General features: G+C 41.6%; 1 protein-coding gene across 1 annotated transcript in view; it reads right to left on the reverse strand.

Moving 5' to 3' along the window:
* The window catches only part of RFX3 (regulatory factor X3), a 299,451-nt gene extending 297,445 nt beyond the window's left edge, over positions 1 to 2,006 (reverse strand). Inside the window, exon 1 of the mRNA XM_028493929.1 lies at positions 1,011 to 2,006. The gene's annotated coding sequence lies outside the window, so the exon portion shown is untranslated. The remainder of the gene's footprint in view (positions 1 to 1,010) is intronic.
* Between the last annotated feature and the right edge of the window lie 4,941 nt (positions 2,007 to 6,947).

Raw genomic sequence — 6,947 nt, forward strand, 5'->3', positions numbered from 1 at the left:
GGAGGCTGGCCCGGCTAGCGGCCGGAAGGGGCGGGCTCAGTGCCGTGACTGACAGCCCCCGAACCGGGTTGGGCTGGGCGCGAGGCCGGGGTTCCGAGGAAGGGTTCCGAAGAGACGCGCTAAGTTTGGCAGGGGCTGAGGTCACCCCAGGGTCCCCTCGGAGGTACGGTACTACACGCCCTGGCGAGGCTGGAGGAGGAATTTAGGGCCGTGGCGCGAGGTATGCTTTCTGTGAAACGAGAGCTGCCAGTCGCAGCAACCAGCTTAGTGCCCAAAAGCCTCAGAGCCGGGAGAGGGTAACAGCTAACCCATGAGAGGGGGTGTCGAGGGCGATTCCAGACACCTTCTGTAAACGACCAGCTACAGCTGAGGAAGAATCCACTTTGAAGAGTGGCTCCGCCTCCGCCAGAAACGTCATTTCCAGGGCGGGGCGGGCGGAGGGTCCCGGATGTGCCGCCGCGCGCGCTCTCTCTCTCTCTCTCTCTCTTTTTTTTCTTTTTTCCTTTTCCCCTTGCACCCGCACCCGCCCCCCCCCGCCCGGTTTCTGAGGTGCCGGCGGTGTTCCCGGTCTTAGTCGTCTGCTGGCTTCTAGCATGCCGAGACGCTTCATGGCGGCGGGGAACGTGCTGGATTGGATGGTCCGCGCCGCCTTTGCGCTCCTGCTTTCCGCGTCCCGGCCCGCTCCCGCCTCCTGAGGCCGCGATTCGGAGGCGGGCGGGCGGGCGGCGGGGTGTGAGCGTGTTGCTTCCGCCGCCATCTTAGACCAGGCGAGCGCGGGGCGCGTACGGGCAGCGCGCAGGCCTCCCGCGGTCCCGCCGCGGCGTGGCGCGCACCGGGAAGGTCCGAGCTTGTTCGGCCCTCACTCCGGAGCGAAGAGGCTAAGTCCTGACTCCCTATCTACAGGGCGGGGAGTAAGCGCTACTAAGGAGCAAGAAATCGCCCCCTCCGGGGACTCGAAAACGCATGGCGGTCCCCCTCCGCGAAAGGCGTTGGGAGGTGGGGTAACTTACACCTGTCTGACATAGCACCCAGTTCGTTCCTAGTTCCCGTCATCTTCAGCCCTTGCGTGAAGTGCTCGTCCCTATTTAAAGTTGACGAAACCAGAATGTGAGCTCACCCCCGTGTCCTATTACTTGCCTCGTCCTGGTCCCCGGTTACCTAACAACCTGCTCTATCTGAGGGTCTTGCTGCTTCCGGGTGTATTGAGACAGACGAATGGGTTAACGTTGGTGATGGATGTTGTTAGCACACAACTGGCTATCTCGAACACCCGTTGGTATCGAATAGCCTCTAATGCCTCACGGTTCAAACATACTCGCCCAGTTCTCTGCAGACCGGAGTCCTGCAGGAACATGCCCCCAGGCCCTGTCAATATCCCAAACCAACACGCAGCTAAGCTGCTTATCCGGGACAATAACTTAGATATTAGAGCATTAGGAAATCAGTTCTCCCCTTGAGGCTTAATTTTTGCACCTGCAAAATAGGGGTTTGGGGCTTGCTGAAATAAGAAAAGCCACCGTTCCTGAGGTCTTTTACTGCCCCAGACATTGTGCTTAGTGTTTTACGTAACATTATCTCATTTAATCCTCACGACACCACTGTTAGATACATAATACTCTCATTTTGGAGAAGGCACAGAGTCTTAAACGTCAGTGGTTTTATTTTACGGCTCTGTATCATGGAGTATTAGAGGGGTATTTTAGGAACCAGCTAGTTAAACAATAGAGTCAAGAAAGCAATGTGGCCTTTGGTAATCTCATAATGAGTTATAGAGGTTCTTATAATAATGTGTTACAATGTAATAGTGAACAGTGTGGAGCACAGTTCTAAAACCGAAAGGTTCCATGGCGCACCATGGTAGTAGGCCCTTCCAGTCCGAGACAGATGACAGTGTGGTGATCAACTGCAGTTAAAACTCTTCAGATTTAGAATAATAGTTTCCACATACACATGGGAAATAACGTATGCATTCCAGCTGCATAAAAACGTCATTATGAATATTCATTTAATTACATTTACAGATAAAGCTCTCTATTCCTGGGCTTCCCTGGTGGCGCAGTGGTTGAGAGTCCGCCTGCCGAAACAGGGGACACAGGTTCATGCCCCGGTCCGGGAGGATCCCACGTGCCGCGGAGCGGCTGGGCCCGTGAGCCATGGCCGCTGAGCCTGCGCTTCCGGAGCCTGTGCTCCGCAACGGGAGAGGCCACAACAGTGAGAGGCCCGCGAACCGCAAAAAAAAAAAAAAAAAAAAAAAAAAAAAAAAGTCCTCTATTCCTGTAATGGTGTGCGGGGCTGTTTGCTCACACTACACAGCTCTGAATAGCTTTGCTTTTTTAGTTCTATTGTCTGTTATAGTTTGCCCATCCCTTCCCTCACTGTCAGCTGTTGCTTCTTACTGCTGTTAGTGAGCATAGCTCAATTATCCTCCCCACCCTTTTAATTTACTGCTTATAATCTGCAGGCAAGAAAACCACACAATGAAAAGCTGTATCTCAGGAGTCCTTTGAGGAACTCTCCTTTAGAAAAAGTGCGTGACCTTTGTGTGAGGACATTGTAACATCGGTTTGAAGCTGCTTAGAGACATTTTTTTTTACCTACGTCCTCATTTGGCCTTTTTCTGAGTTAGTTATAAATAAGTATTTTAAGTGAGTTCTTTAAAAGTTAGGATTTAGAATATTTCTCCCTCTTTTAGAATAATTGATAGTATTCTAATCATAGTGAGGTTACTATAATATGAATTTTTCAATGTTACCATCACACCGAATCAAATAACCAAGCTATCAATTCAAGCTGTAGATTTGGAAACACGATTATATATGCATGTTTTGTGCTATAACTAGTTATGAAAGGTCCCAGAAATCCCTTTGCCTATAGTCATTTTTGATAGGATCTCTGTTGTGGTCATTTACAATTGCATCTTCACATATATTGTACATATATTTCAGAAATAAATTATTTGTTAAGTCACAGAAAAGACCCAGCAGTGTGTCTAACATTTTATCACCTGTTACGGTGATAACACACTGGACTCAAAAAGTGCCTAACCAAAAAATACCTTACATTGCTTGACAAATTCAATAAACTGCCAATGCAGTTATTATTTGTCCAGTATCTAAAATGGGCCAGACATAGTTCCTGTCTGTAAAATGCTCACAGTCAATATCTGTGAATTTAAAATGCTGTGTCCTTTGAACTTGGATTGTTTTTGCTCTCAGCTTGGAGTGAATGGCAGAGACATCGATTAACACATTTGTATCTGAAACACTTGAAAAATAGGAAGCCCTGATTATGTGTGGATTATATACTTTATAAATTACTTTAGTACATTCTCAAGGGTAAATTTCCTCTTCAATATTATCTATTAGGTTATTTCCTCCTATTGATATCTACTGCATAATCAAGAACTAATACATTACTTTAACATTAATGCTTATAAAAGGAAAAGCTGCATACAAAAAGATAAAATACTGTTACGTGATAAGTTTACTTCCAAAAAATTGTATGTATGAGAGTTTTAAAAATTAATGAATTGGGACTTCCCTGGTGGCACACTGGTTAAGAATCCGCCTGACAGTGCAAAGGACACGGGTTCAAGCCCTGGTCCGGGAAGATCCCACATGCTACGGAGCACCTAAGCCCGTGTGCCACAACTACTGAGCCTGCACTCTAGAGCCTGTGAGCCACAACTACTGAGCCTGCACTCTAGAGCCTGTGAGCCACAACTACTGAAGCCCACGCGCCTAGAGCCCGTGTTCCGCAACAAGAGAAGCCACCGCAATGAGGAGCCTGCACACTGCAACAAAGGGTAGCCCCCGCTCGCCGCAACTAAAAAAAACCCGTGCGCAGCAACGAAGACCCAAAGCAGCCTAAATAAATAAATAAATGTATTTGTAAAAAAATAATGAATTGGACTGTGGCAGCTTACCACTGAATTTGTGTTGAATCCTTTTATAAAGCAGAAATCACACCTGTTTAAAATTTTTTCACTTGATTATAATATCTGATTTTCTTCAATTGAGAGACACCTAGAGTCTTAGTTCTCATATGGAAATGAATTGTTCCATTTCAGCCAATATTTATTGAATATTTATGATATGTATAGCACTGGGAAATTAGACTACTGGATTTACTAGTTGCCTTTACTATCAGTAGATCTGAAGTTCTGTGGCTATATGATAATAATCAATAATAATAGAGGGTGATAGAGGCCAAGGTAATTCAAAACTACATAATTTGCCACTATTCTCTGGAGCACTCCTAACTCTACCCATTCCCACCCAAAGTACATTTTGGTTTTGAAAATATTGCGTTATTTTTTTTCTGGTAGATTTATCTTTCTAATTGTGTTTTCTTTACGTAATGCAAACCAACTGTTTACTCAGCAGTCCTGGGAGATGTCTATCCTTATATATAACCTGGAATTTAATTTTTACCCCAGCAATGAAAGATGATAATAGAATCATAAGTAGACTATCTTTTCTCAAGATCAAAATATCTTTTGATATACACATACAGCTTTTTCACTTCAATTAATGCAGAATCTCAATACAATATTTGCAGCATTAAAATCAATTGGAAACAACCCAGATAGCTATCAGTAGGAAGATGGAAACACAAATTGTGATACATTCATGCAATGGAATACTATTAGACAATTAAAAGGAACTGACTAATGATACACATAGATGCATCTCAAAAACATTATGTTCAGCAAAAGAAGCCAGGTACAAAGAGTATATACTGTATGAATCCATTTATGTAAAGTCCAAAAACAAAAAACTAAACTGTATTTAGTGTTTCCCTATGATGCCTGGGGCAATGATGTGGGATTTAATGGAAAGGAGCTTGAAGGAACTATCTAGGGTGATGGAAATGTTCTGCACTGTCCAACTTGGTAGCCACTAGCTAAAAATTAAAATCTAATTGTAAATTAAAATTAAATGAAATTTAAAATTCAGGTCTGTAGTCACAGTAGTTACATTTTAAGTGCTCCGTAGCCACATGCGGCTAGTGGCCACCAAATGGGACAGTGCAGATTCAGACCATTTCTATTATTGCAGAAGTTCTACTAGAAAGTGCTGTTCTAGATCTTGTTTTAGGTAGTAAAGTGTAGTACAGTTGTCAAAATCGTAATACAATGCACATTTTATCTATGCCTTAGATGTCAATAATACTTGTCCCCAAGCCCCAGAAAACACTAATAGAAGTATTTATTGCTGTATTACATACCTAATTAACCACTTTTTCCTTAATATTTTTATTCAACACTACAGAGAAAAGGACAAATAATAGGTAGTAAAATTATCCTTGGCAAATTTTCAAAAATGTAATATGTGTGACTGAACAGTAGATAATGTTGGTTTGCTGCTCACAGAAATGAGTTCTGCCACTTTATAATCTATAATACAATTAGAAACCAAAGGAATTGCTTTTGAAGGCTTAAAGTCAAGTCTAGATGATTAAAGATAATTTTTTTCTATTTCCATATTGAAATTGCAGTAGCTTAAACATAGTGGAGATCATATAACCTTCTTCTGAGGTAACATTAGGAGTACTTCAGAGATTTTGGTACTAACTTTATGACCAAGTTGAGAAAATCATCTAAACTCTCTAGGTAACAGTAAAGACCCAGAGCTTTTGGAAGTGGAAGGAAATGTTTGTAAATGGATTAAAAGACTTGAATGATCTCAATTCTAAATTCTAATTTTCATGGATTTTCAGAAATGGCACACCAGGTGAATTGATTCAAAATGCTAAACATATATGTTCATGGAATACCTTTGTGAAATTGGGAAATAATTTTGGTGGAGTAAATAATGTAAAGTTAATGATATTTCTGCTAGCATTTATTAAGAATTTTGTGAACCCCAAGTAGATTTTTTACAAGATACAGAACTTGAACTGAGTTAGAGATTAATTTTTATAACTTAGTCGCAATTAATGTCAGTATTAGTAATATATTACTATTATATATTACTAAATGAAAAGTATTTCATTTTTACTCAGTTATTATCAAAAATTATTTATCAGAAATGCTTTTATTGATCCAAAGTCTTTAACTGCCAAAGAAATTCTTAAGTTGGCCCTCTCTCTCCCTTTACTTTTTTCTTTTTTTTTTTCCTCCCTTTAATGTAGTATACAGTATGGGGGAAAAAATCTCCCAAGTTCTGGTAGGGCCATTATTCCTATGCTAAGTGTACTAAAAGTACCTTCCCACTGGAATATGTCATACATCTCACCCTCCCCACCCCCAGCATCACAGTATATTATACAGCCTACATTTAAATTGTTTTTGAATACTTACGTCAGCTGTTAAAGCACATGACCACATTTTTTCACCCTTATATATTTTTTTTTACTAACTTAGACACTAAAAAACAAAAAATAAAGATCACTGAATCAAATTACATGAATTTGTCTCCTTTGATGCCTTTCTGTTTGTTTGTTTTGAAAAGAGGGAATTTATGTGCATGGAATATTTTTCCAAAATTTTTGTTTTGTTTTGCTTACTAACATTTTTATTTTGAGGGCCAAGGAATACAAAAAATACACATTGTATTTTGTACACATTGTATAGCGAAACATTTAACACACTTGCTTCCAAACACTGTTTGAAAATTTACTTAGTACTTTCTTCCATGAAAGAAATTAAGGTCACTTTTAAGACTCCCGTAGATCTGGCCTAATGTGAAAGCACTGATTACAGCTTGGTTTTGAAGTTCTCCAGTCCCACATCATATCAAACATCTTAAAATGTACCCATATATCACACAAAATATACATAACTAAGTATTGAGTTTATAAATAGCACATTGTTGGGCTTGCCTGGTGGCGCAGTGGGTGAGAATCCGCCTGCCGATGCAGGGGACACGGATTCGTGCCCGGGTCCGGGAAGATCCCACATGCCGCGGAGCGGCTGGGCCCGTGAGCCATGGCCACTGAACTTG

Source organism: Physeter macrocephalus, chromosome 9 (assembly GCF_002837175.3).
Source record: "Physeter macrocephalus isolate SW-GA chromosome 9, ASM283717v5, whole genome shotgun sequence".
NCBI classification, from domain to species: Eukaryota; Metazoa; Chordata; class Mammalia; order Artiodactyla; family Physeteridae; genus Physeter; species Physeter macrocephalus.